Genomic DNA, 23461 nt, shown 5'->3' with positions numbered 1-23461 from the left:
TAGAATCTTCTACAACTAAACACATAAAGAAGGGAAAACAAGGAGATGAATATGAGAGGGAGAGATGCCATATAGTCAGAATCCACTTCCTCAAGTTGTCAAACCACAAATGAAAATAATATCAAAATCTTAAGAGTTCCTCCCCAAGGACTAAGCGGTCTGAGCCCCACACTAAGCTCCCTAGCCTGGGGGTCCTGCACCAGGAAGACAAACCCTCAGAACAATTGGCTTTGAAAACCAGGAAGTCTTGTGCTTGGGAAAACCAGAGAGCTACAGGAAATAGACTCTCTGCTCTCAAAGGGCATGCCCAAAACCTCACAAGCTTTGCCTCCCAGCACAGAGGCAACAGTCTGAGAGGAGCCTGGTCAGATCCACTTGCTGACCTCAGAGAGCCTCCCAGACAGGCAGGAAGCAACTGGGGCTCCCCAAAGGGACAGAGAATCTGGCAACAAGCGTTTCTGGGAGCTCATTCTATGGCAATAACGTCAGCATTGTCAATTCTCATTTTGGATTCTTGCCTCAAGCCATTAGTGGGACAGCAACAGGCCCATACCTCCCTGGAATGTGTAGCTGCTGCTGCTGCTGCTAAGTCGCTTCAGCCATGTCTGACTCTGTGCGACCCCGTAGATGGCAGACCACCAGGCTCCCCACCCAAAGACTTGGCTCCTCTGTCTAGCAATAAGTACCAACCGAGTATCCCCCTGGACCATGCAGACAGTCATGTTAGGACCCAGCCCCACCCAACAACAGGTGGGAAGCAGTCCTGTTTCCTCAGGCTATACAACCAACTGCACGGGAAGCTCATTCTACCCCTAGGTCTACAGCTAACATACAACACATGACTTCACAGTCAGCCAGGCTGGGGCCGGCCTCGCCTACCAGCACAAACACGGCAGTTGGCCCTGCCACAACAGACAGCACGTGCAGTCCACGTAGGGGACGCTCTCAGAACATGTGGTTCTGGTGACCAGAGTAGAGGACGCCACTGGGCCACCCAAGAGGTCTATTACACAAGGCCACTCCAAGAATAAGAAATGTAACTGACCGACCTAATAAAGACAAATAAACACAGAGAACTGGGCAAAGTGAGGTGACAGAGAAATATGTCTTAAATGAAGGAACAGGTCATATTGCAGAAAAAGACCCAAACAAAGGTGACATAAGCAATCTACCCAATAAAGAGTTCAAGGTAATAATCATAAAGATGCTCACCAAATTCAGGAGACTGGATGAATACAGTGTGAATTTCAACAAAGAACTAGAAAATATAAAGAAGACCCAAATGGAGAAAAAATTACAATAACTGCAATAAAAAATTTACTAGCAGAAATCAATAGTAAATTAGATACAGAGGAACAGATAAGCCATCTGGAAGATAGACCAGTGGAAATTAACCAAGCTGAATGGAAAAGAAAAAAAAAGAATTTAAAAAAAAATTAGGATAGTTTAACAGTTCTCTTGGACAATATCAAGGAAACTAACATCCACATTATAGGAGTCTCAGAAGAAAGACAGGAAGGAACAGAAATAATAGCTGAAAATGTCTCTAACCAGGGGAAGGAAGCAGACATCCAAGTCCAGGAAGCACAGAGATTCCAAAACAAGATGAACACAAAAAGGTTCATTCCAAAACACTTTATAAATAAAATGGCAAAAATTAAAGATAACAAGAGGATATTAAAAGCAGTTAGTTAAAAGCAACAAGTTATACAAAGGAGCTTTGCTAAGGCTATTAAAAGCAGCAAGTTAAGTTTGAGGAAACTCCCATATCAGCTGATTTTTAGCAGAAACTCTGCAGATAAGAAAGTAGTGGCATAATATATATAATGATGAAAGGGAAAAACCTACAACCAAAAATACTTTCCCTGACACGGCTTTTATTCAGATTTCTTAGCAAAACCAAAAGTTTTACAGACAAGCAAAAGCTGAATTCAACACCACCAAACTCAGTCTAAAAGATATATTAAAGGGACTCCTCTAAGAAGAAAAGGCCACATTAGAAATATGAAAATTATGAAATGCAAAAAAAAAATCTCACTGATAAAGGTAAACATACAGCAAAGGTAATAAATCACCTACTTATAAAACTAGTAGGAATATTAAAAGACAAAAGTAGTAAAATCATCTATATCCACAATAAATAGTTAAGGGACACAAAAATATAAACATCAAATGTAGCAGTGGGGGAATAGAAATATAAGGTGGTCAGAATGCCTTCAAACTAAATAGATCATAAACTTAAAATAATCACACACACACACATATACATATGTGTATACATACATACATAGGTTGTTATATATGAACCACACAGTAACCACAAATCAAAAACCTAAAATACACACACAAAACTGCAAAAAAAGAGAATCTAAACAACACCAAAATAGTCATCAAATCAAAGTGGAAGGAAAAGAACAAAAGAAAAAAGAGCTACAGAAAAAACCCAAAAGCAACTAATCAAGTGACAATAAGTATATACCTATCAAATAATTACTTTAAGCTTAAATGAACTTAATGTTCCAATGAAAAGGCATTCAGTCACTGAATGGATTAAAGAATTAAGACCCATATATGTGCTTTTTACAAAAGATTCATTACATATCTAAAGACACACACAGACTCAATGTAAGGAAATGAAGAAAAGTGCTCATGAAAATTGAAACAAAAAAGGCTGGCATAGCATGGACAGATGAAATATTTTTAGAACAAAAACTATAACAACAGATGAAGAGTATCATGACATAATGATAATGGGATCAATCCAACAAGAGGATATAATAATTGTAAATATAAATGCATACAGTATGGGAGTACCTAAATGAAGCAAATATTAGCCAATATAAAAGGAGAAACACAGTAATACAATAGTAGTAAAGGATTTTACCACCACATTTACATCAATGGACAAATCATCTAGACAGAAAATTAATGAGCAAACACTGGCCTTAAATGGCATATTAGAGCAGATGGAATTAGTAGATACACATGAAATATTCCATCTCAAAATATCACAATACATAATTTTTTCAAGTGCACATGGGACATTCTCCATGATAGATCACATGCTAGGCCACAAAACACACCTTAATAAATTTAAGAAGACTGAAAATATATCAAGCAGTTTTTTCTTACCAAAATGCTATGAGACCAGAAATCAATTACAAGAAGAAAAAAAAAAAAAAAAAAAAAAACTACAGAAAATGCAAACACGTGGAAGCTAAACAATATGCTAGTTAAACAACCAAAAGAGGAACAGACCAAAATTAAATGAAGTAAAAAAAATACCTGGAGATAAGTGAAAATTAAAGCACAACAACCCAAAATCTTTGAAATGCAGAAAAATTAGTTCTAAGATGGAAATTTACAGTGATAAGAGCCTGTTTTGTTTCAGGAAACAAAAAATATGAAATAAACAATCTGATCTTACACCTAAAAGAATAGAAAATAAAGAACTAACAAAATCCAAAGTTACTAGAAGGAAAGAAATAAAAGATACCAGAACAGAAATAAACAGAGACAAAAAAGGCGTGAGAGGGAGCGAGGGAAAAGTTCAATCAAGCTGAGAGTTGGTTTTTGGAAAAGACACACAAAACAGATGACTGTCTAGCCAGACTCATCAAGAAAGACAGAGAGGGCTCAAAACATTAAATCAAAATGAAAAATGAGACATTACACCTGATACCACAGTTGGCCCATAAGAGATTACTATAAGCTATTACGTGCCAATAAAAGGCTCATAAGAGATTACCACAAGCCATTATGTGCCAACAAAATGGAAAACCTAGAAGAAATGGATCAATTTCTAAAGATATAGCATTTCCCAAGACTGACTCAGGAAGCATTAGAAAATATGAAGAGGAAAAATTAAGAGTAATAAAATTTAATCAGTAATTATTAAAAAATAAATACTCTCAACAAAGTCCAGGCATAGATGGCATCATAGAATTTTACCAAACATTTAAAGAGTAAACATCTATTCTTCTCAAACTAATCCAAAAATTGAAGAGGAAGGACCATTTCTAAACTCATTCTATAAGGCCAACAGCACATTGAATACCAAACCAAAAAAACAGACCACAAAGAAAATCATAGGCCAATAACACTAATAAACACATATGCAAAAATCCTCAACAAAATATTAACAAATCAAATCAAACATTTAATACAATCAAACACCATTTTCAAGTGAGATTCATCCCAGTGACATAAAATGATCCAATATTCATAAATCAATTTGATATACTATATTGTCAAATTGCAAAAACATGCCCATCTCAACAGATGTAGAAAAAGAGTTTAATAGATTTCAATATCTGTTTATGATAAAAACTCTCAACAAAGTGGGTATAGATGGAATGTACCTCAACATAATAAAGACCATGTAAAACAAACCCATAGACAACATTACACTCAATGGTGAAAAGTAGAAAGCATTTCCTCTAAGATCAGTAACAATATAAGGATACCCACACTTGCCACTTTTATTCAACATAGTATTAGAAGTCATATACACAGCAATCGAACAAGAAAAAGAAATGAGAAATCCAAACTGGAAAAGAGGAGACAAAATTCACAATTTAGAGATGACATGAATATATACATGTGTGCATACTATATATACACATATATATGTAAAATATGTATACACTATATAATTTATGCTGTGCTGCGCTTAGTTGCTCAGTCACATCCGACTCTTTGCAACCCCATGGACTGCAGCCCTCCAGGCTCCTCTGACCATGGGGATTCTCCAGGCAAGAAAACTGGAGTGGATTGCCATGTCCTCCTCCAGTGGATCTTCCCAACCAAGGGATCAAACCCTGGTCTCCCACATTGCAGGCAGATTCTTTACATCCAAACCACCAAGAAAGCCCAAGAATACTGGATTGGGTATCCCTTCTCCAAAGGATCTTCCTGAACCAGGATTTGAACAGGAGTCTCTTGCATTGCAGGTGGATTCTTTACCAGCTGAGCTACCAGGGAAACCCATATAATTTATATACATATACAAATATATAGAAAATTCTAAAGATATAACCACAAAACTGTTAGGACTCCATGGTTAGGACTCCTCAATGAATGTAAAATGGTAATATATAGAAATTATTGCATTTCTATACACTAGCAATGAACTATCAGAGAAGTTAATAAAACAATTCCATCTATAACTGCATTAAAAAGAATAAAATACCTAGAAATAAATCTAACCAAGGATGCAAAAGACCTGTACTCAGAAAACTATGACACTGATGAAAGAAACAGAAGCCACACAAATAATTGAAAAATATACTGCACTCATGGACTGAAAGATTATCGTTAAAATGTTCCTATTATTCAAGGAAATCAATAGACTTAAGCAATTCCCATCAAATCCCAAAGGGTTATTTACCAAACCAGAACAAATAACTATAAAATTTGTATGAAAACACAAAAAGACCCTGAAGAGTCAAAGCAATATTGAGAAAGAAGAGCAAAGATGGAGACATCTACCTCCCTTACTTCAAACTACACTACAAAGCTATGGTAATCAAAACAGTATGATAGTGGCACAAAAAGACAGGAAACAATGGAATAGAAGTGAGTACAGAAAGAAACGTACACTTTCATGATCAATTAATCTACAAAAAAGGAAGTAAGACTATGAAATAGGGAAAAGACAACCTCTTCAATAAATGGTGTTGGGTAAACTGGACGGTTACATGTGACTGACTCACTTTGCACTACTTTTTCACATAATATACAAAAATAAACTGAATGGATTAAAGACTTAAATGTAAGCCATGAAACCATAAAACTCCTAGAAGAAAACATAATATGCTCTTTAACATTAGTCTCAGCAATATTTTTTTGGATCTGCCGCCCCAGGCATGGAAAATAGAAGCAAAAATAAACAAATAGGACTACACTAAATGAGAAAGCTTTTGCACAGCTAAAGAAACTATGGCAAAATGAAAATGCTGCCCACTGAATGGGAGAAGATATTTGCAAATGACAGATCTGATACAGAGTCAATACTCAAAATATAACAAAGATGCATACAACTCAGCTTTTACAAAAAAAAAAAAAAACACCCAAATACAAAATGCACAGAAGACTTGAATAGACATTTTTCCAATGACATATAGATGGCCAACAGGCATATTAAAAGATGCTCAAAATCATTAATCATCAGGGAGATGAGATATTAGTTCATACTTGTCAGAATGGTTATGATCAAAAAGACAAAAATTAACAAGGGTTGGCAAGAATGTAGAGAAAAAGGAACATAGGGAACTGTTGCTGAGAATGTAAGTTGGTATAGCCACTATGAAAACAGAATGGAGGTTCCTAAAAGAATTACAAATAGAACTACTATATAATCTATTAATTCTATTTCCTGGTATTTTTCTGAAAGGTATAAACACTAATTCAAAAAGACATTGGATCACAGTTCAGAAAAACATCTTCTACTTCTATGACTTCCACTTCTACTGACTATGCTTAAGCCTTTGACTGTGTGGATCACAACAAACTATGGAAAATTCTTCAACATATGGGAATTCTAGATCACCTTACTTGTCTGCTAAGAAGCCTATATGCAGGGCAAGAAGCAACAGTTAGAACCAGAAATGGAACAATGAACTGGTTTAAAATTGGGAAAGAGTAGGTAAAGGCTATATATTGTCACCCTGCTTATTTAACTTATATGCAGTGTACATCATGCAAAATGTCAGGCTGGATGACTCACAAGTTGGAATTAAGATTGCTGGGAGAAATATCAACAACCTCACATATACAGATGATATCACTCTAAGTGCAGACAGTGAAGAAGAAAAAAAAAGCCTCTTGACGAGGGTGAAAGAGGAGAGTGAAAAAGCTGGCTTAGAACTCAACATTCAGAAAATGAAGATCATGGCATCTGGTCCCAGGACTTCATGACAAATAGGTGGGAAAAAAGGAGAAATAGTGACAGATTTTATTTTGGGGGTCTCCAAAATCACTGTGGACAGTAACTGCACCCATGTAATTAAAAGACGCTTGCTCCTTGGAAGGAAAGCAATGACAAACCTAGACAGCATATTATAAAGTAGAGACATTACTTTGCTGACAAAGCTTCATGTAGTCAAGGCTATAGTTTTTCCAGTATTGTGCTGGAGAAGACTCTTGAGAGTCCCTTGGACAGCAAGTAGATCAAACCAGTCAATCCTAAAGGAAATCAGTCCTGAGTACTCACTGGAAGGACTGCTACTGAAGCTCAAGCTCCAATACCTTGGCCACCTGATGCAAAGACCCAACTCACCGGAAAAGATCCTGATGCCAGGAAAGACTGAAGGTAGGAGAAGAAGGGGGCAACAGAGGATGAGATGGTTGGGCTGGCATCATTGACTCAACAGATGTATTTGAGCAAACTCTGGGGGACAGTGAAGGACAGGGAAGCCTGGCATGCTGCAGTTCATAGAACTGCAAAGAGTCAAACACGACTTACAGACTGAACAAGAAGAAAGATGGCTATACCAAAAGACAAACAATAAGGAATATTGATGTGGATGTGGAGAAACTAGAACCTTCACATATTGCTGGTAGGAAAGCAAAATGGTGCAGCCATTTGGGAAAGCAGTTTGGCAGCTCCTCAAAGCCTAAACAGAAAGGCCATGTGACCTAGAAATTCCATTTCCAGGTATACATGTGACAGAAATGAAAATATGGTCACATAAAAATGTGTACACAAATGTAAATAGAAGCATTATCCCTATAGCCAGAAAGTGAAAACAATCCATGATGAATAGGTAAACAAAATGTGGTATAACCATACAATTCAATATTAATTCAACATAAAAAGAAGTAATGAAATATTGATACATGGTACAACATGGATGAACTTTGAAAACTTTATGCTAAGTGAAAGAAGTCATTTACAAAAAGTCCAATTAATGCATCATTCCTGTTTGTTCTCTTTATATATAATATTCAGAATGAGAAAATCTACAGGGACAGAAAATAGATTGATAAATGGTTACTTAGGCTGGCAGCTCAGCTGGTAAAGAATCCGCCTGCAATGCAGGAGACCCCAGTTCAATTCCTGGGTAGAGAAGATCCTTTGGAGAAGGGATATGCTACCCAATCCTGTATTTTGGACTTCCCTGGTGACTCAGCCAGTAAAGAATCTGCCCGCAAAGCATCAGACCTTGGTTCAACCTCTGGGTTGGGAAGATCCCCTGGAGAAAGGAACAGCTACCCAATCCAGTAGTCTGGCCTGGAAAATTCAATAGACTATACAGTCCATGGGGTCGCAAAGAGTCAAACATAACTGAGCGACTTTCACTTTCACTTTTCATGGCTGAAGGTGACAGCAGAAGAAATGGGGAATGACTAATAAAGGGTACTTTTCGAGGTGATAAATATATTCTAAAATTAGATAGTGATGATGATACACCTCACTCTGAATATGCTAAAACCACTGAATGGTAGAGCTTAAAATCATAAATTTTATGACTGTGAATTATATCTCAATGAAGCTGTTATTAAAGAAATCATAATAATATAGATCTGTAGTCTTTATCTAAAATGCTTGGGCTAGGTGTCTTGGAGACTACAGAAAGGAACTATGTGTCATAGCTACTATAATTATATAACACGCATGGGGGCAGCATAGCAATACTTCACAGCAAAATCTTATCAATACTGACACTGACTAAAAAAATAAGTACTACATAAGTCATCCCCTGTCACTTCAAGGCTGGTTTGCATCAAATGAATTTGTGAAAATCTTGGGAAAAATAATTTTTCAAAACTTTGGATTTTGAAAATGTGAATAATGGGTGTTGAACCCTTATAATGATGATGATGAACATTATAATAATAAAAATATCAGCAGTTTCCATTTATTGTGTTAATCATGTCACATACATTATCAGAAATTCTCAGAATATTCCTGTGGGATAAATACAATAAAACCCAACTGGGAAAATCAGGGTTTCTAATTATTAAGTGAGTTTTTCAAGTATGCACAGTTAACAAAGAAAAGGTAGAGAACTGAACTCAAATCTATCTAATCAAAGAACTCACTCACTTTCCTTTACAAGGAACAGCTGTGTTCAGATCATTTATCTGAGATATAGATTTTACATCTGTAAAATGGAGAAAAGACATTGGGGGATTGTTTGTATATCTCCCTCAAGGAAGAACCGTTATAAATAGAATATAAATGGGTATATCTCAAGGCAACTTATGCCGCATGAAATTACAAGTCATAACATTGGAGAATTTTCAGTTCAGTTCAGTTCAGTGGCTCAGTCGTGTCCAACTCGTTGCGACCCCATGAATCGCAGCATGCCAGGCCTACCTATCCATCACCAACTCCCGGAGTTCACTCAAACTCATGTCCATCGAGTCAGTGATGCCATCCAGCCATCTCATCTTCTGTCATCCCCTTCTCCTCCTGCTCCCAACTCCTCCCAGCATCAGGGTCTTTTCCAATGAGTCAACTCTTCGCATGAGGTGGCCAAAGTATTGGAGTTTCAGCTTCAGCATCAGTCCTTCCAAGGAACACCCAGGACTGATCTCCTTTAGGATGGACTGGTTGGATCTCCTTGCAGTCCAAGGGACTCTCAAGAGTCTTCTCTAACACCACAGTTCAAAAGCATCAATTCTTCGGCACTCAGCTTTCTTCACAGTCCAACTCTCACATCCATACATGACCACTGGAAAAACCATAGCCTTGACTAGACGGACCTTTGTTAGCCAAGGAATGTCTCTGCTTTTTAATACGCTGTCTAGGTTGGTCATAACTTTCCTTCCAAGGAGTAAGCATCTTTGAATTTCATGGCTGCAATCACCATCTGCAGTGATTTTGAAACCCAGAAAAATAAAGTCTGACACTGTTTCCACTGTCTCCCCAACTATTTCCCATGAAGTGATGGGACCAGATGCCATGATCTTAGTTTTCTGAATGTTGAGCTTTAAGCTAAATTGTTCACTCTCCTCTTTCACTTTCATCAAGAGGCTCTTTAGTTCCTCTTCACTTTCTGCCATAAGGGTGGTGCCATCTGCATATCTGAGGTTATTGATTTTTCTCCCAGCAATCTTCATTCCAGCTTGTGCTTCATCCAGCCCAGGGTTTCTCATGATGTACTCTGCATATAAGTAAGTTAAATAAGCAGGGTGACAATATACAGCCTTGACGCACTCCTTTTCCTATTCGGAACCAGTCAGTTGTTCCATGTCCAGTTCTAACTGTTGCTTCCTAACCTGCATATAGGTTTCTCAAGAGGCAGGTCAGGTGGTCTGGTATTCCCATCTCTTTCAGAATTTTCCACAGTTTATTGTGGTTCACACAGTCAAAGGCTTTGGCATAGTCAATAAAGCAGAAATCTATGTTTTTCTGGAACCTCTTGCTTTGTCAATGATCCAGCAGATGTTGGCAATTTGATCTCTGGTTCCTCTGCCTTTTCTAAAACCAGCTTGAACATCTGGAAGTTCTCGGTTCACGTACTGCTGAAGCCTGGCTTGGAGAATTTTGAGCATTACTTTACTAGCATGTGAGATGAGTGCAATTGTGAGGTAGTCTGAGCATTCTTTGGTATTGCCTTTCTTTGGGATTGGAATGAAAACTGACCTTTTCCAGTCCTGTGGCCGCTGCTGAGTTTTCCAAATTTGCTGGCATATTGAGTGCAGCACTTTCACAGCATCATCTTTCAGGATTTGAAATAGCTCAACTGCAATTCCATTACCTCCACTAGCTTTATTTGTAGTGACGCTTTCTAAGGAGAATTTTGGGGAGGGTTATATTTGAAAATTTTAAGAACCAATATCTAAATATTATTAATACTAATCTGATCATGTTTCTCTACAGTTCAAACATCTGAAATGGATCCTCATTGCCTACAAGATGAAGACTGTTTTGCATGACATATACAAGGCTTCTTGGCCTGAGCTAGCAGGTCTTTATTGTCTCAACTCCAGCCACTATTTTTCCAAATTCTGTTCCAGCTACAGAATTTCTTTCATTTTCCAATCGCACGACCCTACTGACAGCCTAGTGGCTTTACAAACCTTATTCTCCATGTTACCTTAGCGCCAGCCTCATTCACCTTGAATTTACAGGCACCCTTCAAAACTACATTTCAATGCCACTTCCTCTGAAATAATCACCTATACTTGCCAGAAATATAGGCTGATCAAATGATTGACACACAACCAACTTATTAAATGTGGTATGTGCTTATCTCTAAAAGCACGTATGACTTTGGCATACCATAGTAAAGTATTCATTTTTTCTTCTTACAGCAGTATTAAGTGACTTTTGCCTGTGGAAGTGATATTCTAAATCTTTACATGAATTTTGTTTCATTTAAAGCATGGAGATGAAAAAGAGAAAATCTAAATTATTAAATATACAGAATAATATACTTGGTCTTAACCTCAGTCCATATAAGACCAAAGAGATGCTATAGTAAGTAGCATATTGAAGGGCAATAGCTGAGTAGATTTGGGTACTGTGGACTGAAATCAAAGTCTCAGTCTTACACACCAAAGTTCATATACATAGCTTAGATTAGGAGTTGCAAAGTTTCTCTGTAAAAGGTCAGATCAAAAATACCTTAGGCTCTTTAGGTGAAGAGGCAAAATCAAATTATAACTCAGTTTTGTCCATTTGATCTGCAGCGCTCTGAGAAGCAGTGCAAAGCAAGGACAGCGCCACATTCACATCGCTGCTGCAATGACTCACAGCTGCTGTTTTAACGCAAATGCCGCTACAGACAACACGCAAACAAATGAGCGTGACTGTGTTTCAATAAAACTTTATTTATAATCGATAAGACTGGAATTTCATATTCCTTGCACCTTGTAAAAATTATTGTTTCAATTTTTTCTCAACCACTTAAAACACAAAAAAATATTTTTGGTTCCTGGGTTCTATAAAAACAAGCCAGATGTGGGTGGGCCTGCGTCACAATTTGCTGGACGTATTTTTTTAATTTACTCATACTCTTGAATTACCAGGTTTCATCTCTGGTATAAATAAATCAGAAGATTACATGTTTTATTTAAATCTAGATTATTGTTGCTGAATAAATTTTTATAATATACATCTTCTCATGCAGTTTTTTTCATTTAAAGTTTTAATTAGACTTAATTATTTAAAGCCACTCTATATCCTAGAAATCTATGATATATCATGCTTTGATTTTTAATATACCATTGCTTTTGCATTTATATTGTATCATCTTCTTATTATCTTTTTTCCTCCAGAAGTAAAAAGTATGTAGTTTAGAGGTTTTATATACTTAAGAATGGTTTTCTGTTGCTGTGCGTGAACAAAACAAATAGCATGGAATTTTGTTTTTAACTCTAAAAATATTTCTCTGTTGTCATCTAGTATTTAAAACTACAGAAAAAAAGTCTGCAACCACATTAAGTTTGGTTTCCTGATAATAATGCACTAACTTCTCCTCTCTCCTTCTATATATAGGAAGGATTTTTTTCCTTTATCATTATGAGTTGAAAAACTGTTGACATTGTGTCTCTGAGTTGTCATATCTTATATAAGAAATATCCTTTCTGCATCTATTGATCTTTTTTAGCTCAGAAAATTTTATTTCCTGCTATCTCTGTTTATTGAAAATCAGGCTCCAAATGAAGAAAGTAGATCATTCAGGTATGACCTAAATCAAAACTCTTATGAATATACCAAAACTGTTATGAATAGATTCAAGGGACTAGATCTGGTAGACAGAGTGCCTGAAGAAATATGGACAGAGACTTGTAACACTGTACAGGAAGGGGATACTAAAATCATCCCCAAGAAAAAGAAATGCAAGAAGGCAAAGTGGTTCTCTGAGGAGGACTTACAACTAGCTAAGAGGAGAAGTAAAAGGCAAAAGAGGAAAGGGAAAGATATACCCAACTGAATGGAGAGTTCCAGAGAACAGCAAGGAGAGAGAAGAAAGTCTTCTTAAGTGAACAATGCAGAGAAATAGAGGAAACAATAGAATGGGAAAGACTAGAGATCTCTTTAAGGAAATTGGAGATACCAAGGGAACATTTCATGCAAAGATGGGCACAATAAGGGACAAAGATGGCAAGGACCTAACAGAAGCAGAAGAGATTAACAAAAGGTGGCAAGAATACATAGAACTGTACAAAAAAAAACTCTTAATGACCAGATAGCCATGATGGTGTGGTCACTGACCTAGAGCTAGACATCCTGGAGTGTGAAATCAAGTGAGCCTTAAGAAGTATTACTACGAACAAAGCTAGTGGAGGTGATGGAATTCCAGCTGAGCTATTTCAAATCCTAAAAGATGATGCTGTTAACATGCTGCACTCGTTATGCCAGTAAATTTGGAAAACTCAGCAGTGGCCTCAGGACTGGAAAAGTTCAGTTTTCATTCCAATCTCAAAAAAGGCAATGCCAAAAATGTTCACATCACTATACAATTGCACACATTTCACATACCAGCGAGATTATGCTCAAAATCCTTCAAGCTAGGCTTCAGCAGTACATGAACCGAGAAGTTACAGATGTATAAGCTAGATTTAGAAAAGGAAGAAGAACCAGAGATCAAATTGCCAACATATGCTGGATCATAGAAAAAACAAGGAAATTTCAGAAAAACATCTACTTCTGTTTCATTGACAATGTTAAAACCTTTGACTATGTGAATTACAACAAACTGTGGAATATTCTTAATGAGATGGGAATACCAGACTACCTTACCTGCCTCCAGAGAAACCTGTATGCAAGACAAGAAGCAAAAGTTAGAAGTGAACATGGAATGATGAACTCGTTCCAAACTGGGGAAGAGTACATCAAGGCTGCATACTGTCACCCTACTTATTTAACTTATATGCAGAGTACATCATGCGAATGCTGGACTGGATGAAACACAAGCTGGAATCAAGATTGCTGAGAGAAATATCAACAACCTCAGACATGCAGATGATACCACTTTAATGGCAGAAAGTAAAGAAGAACTAAAGAGCTTCTCGATGAAAGTCAAAGAGGAGAGTGAAAAAGATGGCTTAAAACTCAACATTTAAAAAACAAAGATCATGGCATCCAGTCCTACAACTTCATGGCAAATAGTTGGGGGAAAAGTAGAAATAGTGACAAGTTTTATTTACTTAGACTCAAAAATCAATGTGGACGGTGACTGCAGCCACAAAACTAAAAGACACTTGCTCCTTGGAAGACTAGTTATGACAAACCTAGAGAATGTATTAAAAAGCAGAGACATCACTTTGTTAACAAAGGTCCATATAGTCAAAGCTACGGTTTTTCTAGTAGTCAGGTATGGATGTGAGAGTTGGACCATAAAGGAGGCTGAGCACTGAAGAATTGATGTTTTCAAACTGTGGTGCTGGAGAAGGCTCTTGTGAATCCCTTGGACAGCAAGGAGATCAAACTAGTCAATCCAAAAGGAAATCAACCCTGAATTTTCATTGGAAGGACCGATGCTGAAGTTCCAATACTTTGGCCACCTGATGCAAAGAGCTGAATTATTGGAAAAGCTCCTGATGATGGGAAAGATTGAAGGTAAGAGAAGAAGAGGGCAACAGATGATAAGATGATTGGATGGCACTACTGACTAAGTGGACATGAGTTTAAGCAAACTCCAGGAGATAGAGAAGGACAGGGAAGCCTGGCGTGCTGCAGTTCATTGGGTCACAGAGTCAGACGTGACTTAGCAACCAAAAAACAATAACAATCTCTTTGCTTATTACATTTTTCTGAATTGTTCTGTTCTCTTCTTCAGGTACAAATATCAGAAATTCCAAGCGCTCATATAATGGACTTCATTCTTTTTTCTCCAAACACAGTTTTCTTTTCATGCATTCAGTATTTTAGCTAGGGTAACTTTTCAAGTCTGTTCACACATTAAATTTTCTATAATAACATCAGTTCTACTCTTTACTGCCTCAAATATGGACTTATTTAGTATGTTACTGTGGTAGGCAGGATAATATTCCCCCTCAAAGATGCCCAAGTTCTAATTTTTAGAACTTGCGAATGTGTTACCTTCTACTGCAAAAGGAACTTTGCAGATGCGATTCAATGAATAACCTCCTGGACTATCTAACTGAGTCTCTAAATGTTTTAAGTTCTCCTAGTTGTGGTCATAAGTGTATTTGACTACAGAAAAAGAGTCAGATGTAATGTTGCTGTCTCTGAAGATGGAGGAACCATCTTCATAAATCAATGAATGTGTGCAGCCTCTAGAAGATGGAAAAGGCAAGGAAACGTCTCTCCCAGAGGCCCCTGAAAAGAAAGAATCCCTGCCCATACTTTGATTGTAGTTCAGTAAAACCTATATCAGACTTCTGAAATATAGAATTATAACATCCTGAATTTGTGGTAGTTTGTTACATCAGGAATATAAAACTAATACAATTCTCACATTTATTCAGTTTTTTCATCCTCTTTTTGTTCTACCTAATCTTCTTTCCACCGTCACTTAATCATGACTCTTTTTACATACAGTTCTCCTCTCTATGTGTTAGATATCAAAGAATTCTATCAAATGTTCTTCCTTACCTTAAAATTCTTCTCAGATTTTTCATAGGTACGCCTATGAATATTCTGCCAATTTCCTTTTTCTTGGCTTTGTGGGATTTTTTTGTTGTTGTTCCACTTTATTCATTTCAAATGCTATATCTATCCAGAAAAATTTGGCATTGAAAGAGCCTATATAGATCATTTCTACATAATCCAGTGTTTTCCAAATGTGTGCATGTGTGGAGGTTGAGGGAGACACTGAAGAAAGGAGAAGAGAATAAACCTCTATGAACAGACAAAATGAAATCAGGAACTGGGAGATTATTGTTTAAATTATACCTTAAAAAAATCTAATATATCCCTGCCCAGAAAGATTCAGTGCTATAGTTAATCACTGTGAATAATGAGAATTTTCATAATATTCAAGCATAGTCTTCAGAAAAAAATGGTAGAAAACCAACAAAAATCTTCAACTCTTTCTATTCTCAAATAAGGAACTTGATGCCTGAAGACATTATGAAATCTAACCAATGATATATCTACTGCAAGAAGCCAGGTCTGAAGCTTTCAATCCAGTGCACTTTCTACCTGATGGAGGTTATAAACTGCAATCCATAATTAGGATTCTGTCACAGGTATCCATATAATTTTTTATTCAGATATATATTTGAATATTTTAAAATTCAAAGTATGTAAAAAATGCTTTGGGATTAAACTATCTTCGTCTTCGCCAAAATTTTAAGGTGTGCAGTCTAACTGGTCTGCTGCTTTTGCAACTTTGATCTGTGTAATACCACTACACAAAAACTAAGCTACTTTATTCCTGCTTCTTTCTCCATGTTTAATGGCTTAAAAATCATGAAACTGATACAATCCTCTCATTTAGGGAACTGTCTCCACCTTCTGATTCAACACAACAGAATTTGTTAAACCACTAAGTACAGAGGATTTACCTTTCTATCATTGTTTTTTAACACTGTAAAATAAAAAGTAAGCTATGTTGATTTAGTGGCTAAGTCATGTCCCACTCTTGTGACCTGCCAGGCTCCTCTGTCCATGGGATTCTCCAGGCAAGAATACTGGAGCGGATTGCCATTTCCTTCTTCAGGGGATCTCCCTGACCCAGGAATCAAACCCAGGTCTCCTGCATTGCAGGCAGACTCTTTACCAACTGAGCTACAAGGGAATTAGTAAGAAGTAAGCTAAGAAGCCACCTTTTCTTTTTCATGAAAAGATACTCACTCTATTGTTGCAAAGATACTTAACACTTGAACCATATAAGAAAGGATTAAATGTACATAATAGGTGTGACCAAAACTTAGGTCTTAGGAGTCTATGATTCTTTTATGTTCAATAAGGATATATTTAGTCTTAAGAATATCAAATATAATTAAATATATATCGCTATTTTCCACTAATATAATTTTAGTCATTCTGAGAGAATACCAAAAAGTAACCATATTCTAAGCAGAATTTTTAAAACCTTCACAATTAGAGTCAAATCTATTGATATCAAAAACATGGTACATACTCAACAGATGAATGGATAAACAAGGTGTGATATGTAAACACAGAAGCTTCCCAGGTGGCACTGTGGTAAACAATCTGCCTGCCAATGCAGGAGATGCAAGAGATATTGGTTTGACTCCTGGGTCAGAAGATCCCCTGAAGTAGGAAATGGCAACCTGCTCCAGTATTCTTACTTGGAAAATTCCATGGACAGAGCAGCCTGCCGGACTACAGCCCATGGGGCTGTAGAGATGTTGTGTGCAAGTATATATATACATATGTATATATAAAACAGAATACTATTTAGACGTAAAAAGAATAAAATCTTTCCATTTGCAATAATACAATGGGCCTAGAAGGTATTATTCTCAGTGAAATAAGACAAATACTGTATATTATCACTTATATGTGAAATCTAAAAAATAAAATGAATGAAAATAACAAATCAGAAACAGACTCACATAGAACAAATTACTGGTTATCAGTGGGGAGACTGGAAGAGAGCAGGGGCACGATAGGGGTAGGGAACTAAGTGGCATAAACTACTATGTATAAAATAAATAGACCACAAGGATATACTGTAGAGTATAGGAAATATACCTAATGTTCTATGATAAATTTAAATGGGGGTATAATCTACAAAAATTCTGAATCACTATGTTGCATGTGTGCTTAGTCACTTAGTCGAGTCCAACTCTTTGTGAGCCCATGGACTGTAGCCCACCAGGTTCCTCTGTCCACGGAATTCTCCAGGCAAGAATACTGGAATGGGTTGCCATGCCCTCCTCCAGAGAAGGAGTACATCAAGGCTGTATATTGTCACCCTGCTTATTTAACTTATATGCAGAGTACATCATGAGAAATGCTGGGCTGGAGGAAGCACAAGCTGGAATCAAGATTGCCGGGAGAAAAATCAATAACCTCAGATATGCAGATAACACCACCCTTATGGCAGAAAGTGAAGAAGAACTAAAGAGCCTCTTGATGAAAGTGAAAGAGGAGAGTGAACAATTTGGCTTAAAACTCAACATTCAGAAAACTAAGATCATGGCATCTGGTCCCATCACTTCGTGGCAAATAGATGGGGAAACAGTGGAAACAGTGGCTGACTTTATTTTTCTGGGCTTCAAAATCCTACAGATAGTGATTGCAGCCATGAAATTAAAAGACGCTTACTCCTTGGAAGGAAAGTTATGACCAACCTAGACAGCATATTAGAAAGCAGAGACATTACTTTGCCAACAAAGGTCCGTCTAGTCAAGGCTATGGTTTTTCCAGTGGTCATGTATGGTTGTGAGAGTTGGACTGTGAAGAAAGCTGAGTGCCGAGGAATTGATATTTTTGAACTGTGGTGTTGGAAAAGACTCTTGAGAGTCCCTTGGACTTCAAGGAGATCCAACCAGTCCATCCTAAAGGAGATCAATCCTGGGTGTTCATTGGAAGGACTGATGTTGAAGCTGAAACTCCAATACTCTGGCCACCTGATGCAAAGAGCTGACTCACTGGAAAAGACCCTGATGCTGGGAAGGATTGGGGGCAGGAGGAGAAGGGGATGACAGAGGATGAGATGGCTGAGTGGCATCACCAACTCGATGGACTTGGGTTTGGGTGAACTCCGGGAGTTGGTGATGGACAGGGAGGCCTGGCATGCTGCGGTTCATGGGGTCGCAAAGAGTCGGACATGACTGAGCGACTGAACTGAACTGAACTAAGGGATCAAACCCAGGTCTCCCACGTTGCAGGCAGATTCTTTACTGCCTGAGCCACCAGGGAAGCCCAAGAATACTAGAGTGGGTAGCCGATCCCTTCTCCAGGGGATCTTCCCGACCCAGGAATAGAACCGGGGTCTCCTGCATTGCAGGCAGATTCTTTACCAGCTGAACTACTAGGGAAGGCCAGTAGCTTCTAAAACTGATGCAGTATTATAAAACTACTACACTTAAATTTAAAAGAAAACAAATAAAAAGAAAGAAAAAATATGGTACATAGGAACAAAGACTAGGGGGAAATTTGCTCTAGTTCCATGTTTATTTATGGAGGAACTCCACTGGAATAGCTGTGAGGTGATTTTGGCATTGGAGTAGAAGGAGGAAACTTTTTACTGAGCTGGTGGACCTGTACATTATACAATATTCAACATCCTTAAACTTCAAGGTCCTAAAAGCCAGTCGCTTTTAAGGATATCCTCATAATAGTTTGAGCAAACTCTAGGAGATAGTGAAGGACAGGGGAGCCTGGCTTGCTGCAATCCATGGGGTTGCAAAGCATTAGACACGACTTAGTGACTGAACAACAACAATAATTTAACAACATCCCTACATACTTCAAATGGCTCAGAGGTACTATCCAGGATGAAAAACCAGAGGACTAGATTAATAGTCCTGATTTCAGATTCCACTCAGTATTCACAGCTTCTCAACAGGGAAGTTATCTGATCCAAAGCTGAAATCCAGTGGTCCATATTATTTCAATGGGTAGAGATAACCTATTACAAACCTGTAAACACTAGAAGTTTATCTTCTTTTTCTTCCCTCTCTGCCCTAGATCATAGAGACCAACAATTCTAAGTGTATCTATCTGTTCTTTAAACTGAAGTTTTCTCTCACTGGACTGAAGTCTAGGTTCTGAGACAGGGAGTGGAGCTAGAAAGGGGAAGGAAGTACTAGTTCTCGGTTTTGGTCTCCCGCTGAAAGCAATGCATCCAGTCAGCTCTGTTGTAATGAACTGGATATTACCAACTCCACCTGTCTGTTTACAAATGCAATAGCTATTATTTACCAAGCCCCGAAAACTCAATTCCATTAGAACTGTCTCTGTAATCAATTTGTCTTTATACTAGTTTTTCTACTACAAATGACGTGAGTTAACAAAATAATAGTCAAATACTAAACAGTTTGAATAAAATTATAAGTGCTAGAGAAGCAATACTCTTATGTTTATTACAAAAGATACATATTTTCCTTTTTCATCATTTTTCCTACCTAGTGATAGTATCTACTACTGATGCCCACTTTTATTAATAAAGTTAGATAAAGGTATATTAGCAACCAAAATATTTCTATTTATAACCTTCCATTTTAATACAGAAATCAGGAAAAGAGCCAACCCGGAGTCAAATACAGTATTTTTTAGCCATGGGAAATTATGTTATAAAGGTTATTCATTTGAATTTAAGAATTTTAGTAGCATATACTAAAAGTAATGTTTTTATTTGTCAAAAATGGACTTTGATAGAAGAGAAAGTCTGTGTATTTAATGTTTGTCTAAAAAATACAATTTAACATTTCCCCAAACAAGTTGACAATAATTTCTCTTTTCATTTGCTTAAATATAATATTCTCTGAAAGAATGATCAAATGACATTTGTAAAAAAATTCAATTTACATGGTTTTGAGTCATCTTTAATTTATTGATCATTGGTAGTTCATGCTTGTTAAATACTAAAAAAATAAACATTTTTTTTAAAAGAAGAAGAAAAAGGATTCATTGAAGACCATAAACTGAGGTTAGCTACAGTAAGATGCATTGTGGAAGACATGGAAGAGACCCAAGTCTCCTCCCAGTACTTTTGGATATAAATTACTCAAGTCACTCTTTGGAGTGAGGCAAGATTGGAGAGTAATTTTCTTAACTCTCAAGAAGTTGATCGAGAACAGATGTTCTTTATCCAACATCCACTTATGTTTCGAATTGTGTCTTTTTCTAAGGGGAGAGTCAGTAGTTTCCCTTGGCTTCTCAAAATGGTATATACCACCAAAAAGGTAATTCATCATTGAATCAAAAAGTAATCTGTCCCAATTTTTTCAGGCTATGCATATACTTGAAAAAAATCTAGTGATATCAATGGGGAAAAATGTATGCAGGACATTTCAGGAACTACGTTAAAAAGAGCTAATACTGAATCAACAACAGAGATCATATAGACAAAAAAAAAAAAAAGATTAAAAGTGTAATCAATAACACTTTACAATTAGCCCTCCTTACGTTTTATAACCAAAGGGCACATAAGTATCTTCACTTCCCAGATGAGAGAACAGTTATGAAGGTTACTGCCCAATGGCAAATATTTCCTAACAGCTAGATTCCTGATTTTTAGGTCAATCTTCTTCCCAGTGAACAAGCAGTACAAGCTTCCTTCTTGGGGATTTATACAGTAAACCTAGCACAAGGAAGTAAAAGCAGCCTTTTGGTTCCTTTGCGTTTTCTCTGTGGAATGTTTGTTCTGCTGAATCATTTGGGGCCAGCTGATGGGGGCAAAGAAGAGATGTGAAATGAATATCTATGGTTACTATCTCACAGTTAATCATTAAATAGGACAGTGGAGCCAAAGAGGGCTTCAGCCACTTAGTACCAACCACCCTTCTCCATAAGCGGGTCTCAAAGGGGATCAAACATGATTAGGACCTGTCCAAAAATGACTTGCCTCAACTTCAGAGAAGCTCCTTGAGCTCAAACAGAAGCAGCAAATCAAAATGACTTCCAGGTGGAAGAAATCACATCTCCTATCTCCCTTGTCCTAGTCATCCACAGGGGCACCAGTACCTTGTGGCTTCAAGCATTCACCAAATCCCAGGAAAAGGCTCATTCCCGCCCCACCATCCTAGCAAATAAAGCCACTTCAAGCTGCCTGAAACCCTTCTCTGAGCATGTTCTGGTCTGCAGATCCTTGCTCATTTTGGAAGGAGAGGAGCTGAAAAGTGTGGAGAGGAGTAAAATGGGAGAGGGAGGCCTGAGTGGGAGCTCTGCACCCACTATACCGGAGAGCAGGCCAGCGAAATCAGGGGACGCCACTTCACTGAGGCCACAAGAGGGGCCGGCCCCAGCCCGAGAGGAAGGCCGCAGGGAGGCGGCCGGAGCCCCGCTTCGCAGGGCCGGGCGGCCAGAGCAAGACACGCTGGCAGGGCGGGGCCCGCCGTTCCTTAGCAACCGCGGCGGCCACGCCCACCCCGCGAGCCCCGTGCCCGCCGCCCCACCCCCACCGCGCACGCCCCACGCGCCCGGAAGGTTCCTCACGCCACGACCGTTCCTACGGGGTTTCCTGGGCTCTGGGGTCCTCCACTGCCAAAGCCCCCTCCCCGCCCACCTCCGCCCAGCCCGCCCATGTGCGGCTCCCAGGGGTGGACCGAACGTCCCCTAAACGCACTGGGGCCCACTGAGGAACCGCTTTCACCCCCAGACCCCGAGCTTCCCGGGCAGGGCCTCCCCAATCCCCTCGCCACCCCTGCCTGACACACACACACACCACACACACCTCAGTTCAGCCAACGCAAGGGCCGACCAACTACGTGTCCGGCTGGAAATGTTGCTGTCCACGGTCCTGTCACTCAGGGGAGGGGGCGGGACGAGCCTGCCGGACTCCCAGAGGGCGGCACGGGGAAGAGGCGGGCTCGACGGAAGGGGGCGGGAGCAGCCCTAACCTGCGCTCCGATTGGCCAGGCTCTCTGTCTATCCTCCGCGAGGGTCCCCCGACGGAAATGGGCGGGCTATGTGGCCTTTCCTCAACGTCTAACGCGATTCTCAAGCCCTCATCCCTATCTCCAAACTGACTCTAGAAATTGAAAATAAGGACTGCCACTTGTTTTTAAATATAAAACACAGAAATACTTTATTTTGATTGTTGAACTTTTCTCACCTCTCTCTCACACACACACATCCCCATCCAAACTGTTTGGGGGACGGACATCTCTGGAGGGAAGGATGAACTGTCTAGGAAAGAAATGTTTGCAGATGCAAGCTTTTAACAGACTGATCAGTTTAGGAAAAGTGGTTCCTGAAACCTAACATTTAAGGTTTGACGATATGTCCAGATTCCCAGTTTTCACCTTTCACCCGTACAAAATGGGAATGAAATATTGTTACTAGCTGCTTTTTGCACAGCATCTGACAGTTGAATGATTTATACCTGATACAATCCTCACAACATCCGAAGAAAGTTTTATCCACAACCTATGGACAAGGAAACCAAGTCGGAGAGTAACATTCATTCAAATGTAAAAGTGCCTTTAGTCATTATTTTTTATGCTGTGGTAAAAATGAGCTTAAATTTCTTTTTTAAAAACATTACATAACTTCCATTTTAATTTTTCTCTCACTGAAGTACAAGTCACTTTCCTCTAGGCCAGTTCATCAAATCTTTCAAAGCAAACAAGCACATGAAAACCTTGAGAAAGGAATTAGCATACAAAAGAGACAAATATAAACAGACGAACTAGAAAATTCTGTGAGATGTCCCAAGATATCGGGGTCAGGAATTGAGTCTAAAATGTAATTTTATTTTCTGTCCTTCTAAATCCTTTGTTGGTCTCCAGTTCCTCTTCCAGAAACAGCCATAGAGTTAAATGAGATTATCTTAATACTCTTAATCAGATTTGCATGTATGCAGTTTTAAAACAGTAAAATCCTTTTTCTATATTATACCATAGTATCATATATACCTATATTACACCAATACCCAGAACTGTTTAATCTTGTCAG

The 23461-nt window shown here is 38.3% G+C and overlaps 1 protein-coding gene across 4 annotated transcripts in view; it reads right to left on the bottom strand.

Annotated features, from left to right (window-relative positions):
- The window catches only part of TRIQK (triple QxxK/R motif containing), a 105169-nt gene extending 82814 nt beyond the window's left edge, over positions 1-22355 (bottom strand). For 2 of the 4 annotated variants that reach the window (XM_043483493.1, XM_043483494.1), the window contains exon 1: positions 22239-22355. The gene's annotated coding sequence lies outside the window, so the exon portion shown is untranslated. The remainder of the gene's footprint in view (positions 1-22238) is intronic. The other 2 variants (XM_043483495.1, XM_043483496.1) reach the window with 2 other exon arrangements.
- Between the last annotated feature and the right edge of the window lie 1106 nt (positions 22356-23461).

Source organism: Cervus canadensis, chromosome 12 (genome assembly GCF_019320065.1).
Source record: "Cervus canadensis isolate Bull #8, Minnesota chromosome 12, ASM1932006v1, whole genome shotgun sequence".
NCBI lineage: Eukaryota > Metazoa > Chordata > Mammalia > Artiodactyla > Cervidae > Cervus > Cervus canadensis.
The sequence above is the reverse complement of the archived record's forward strand: the minus strand, read 5'-3'. Positions and strand labels throughout refer to the sequence as shown.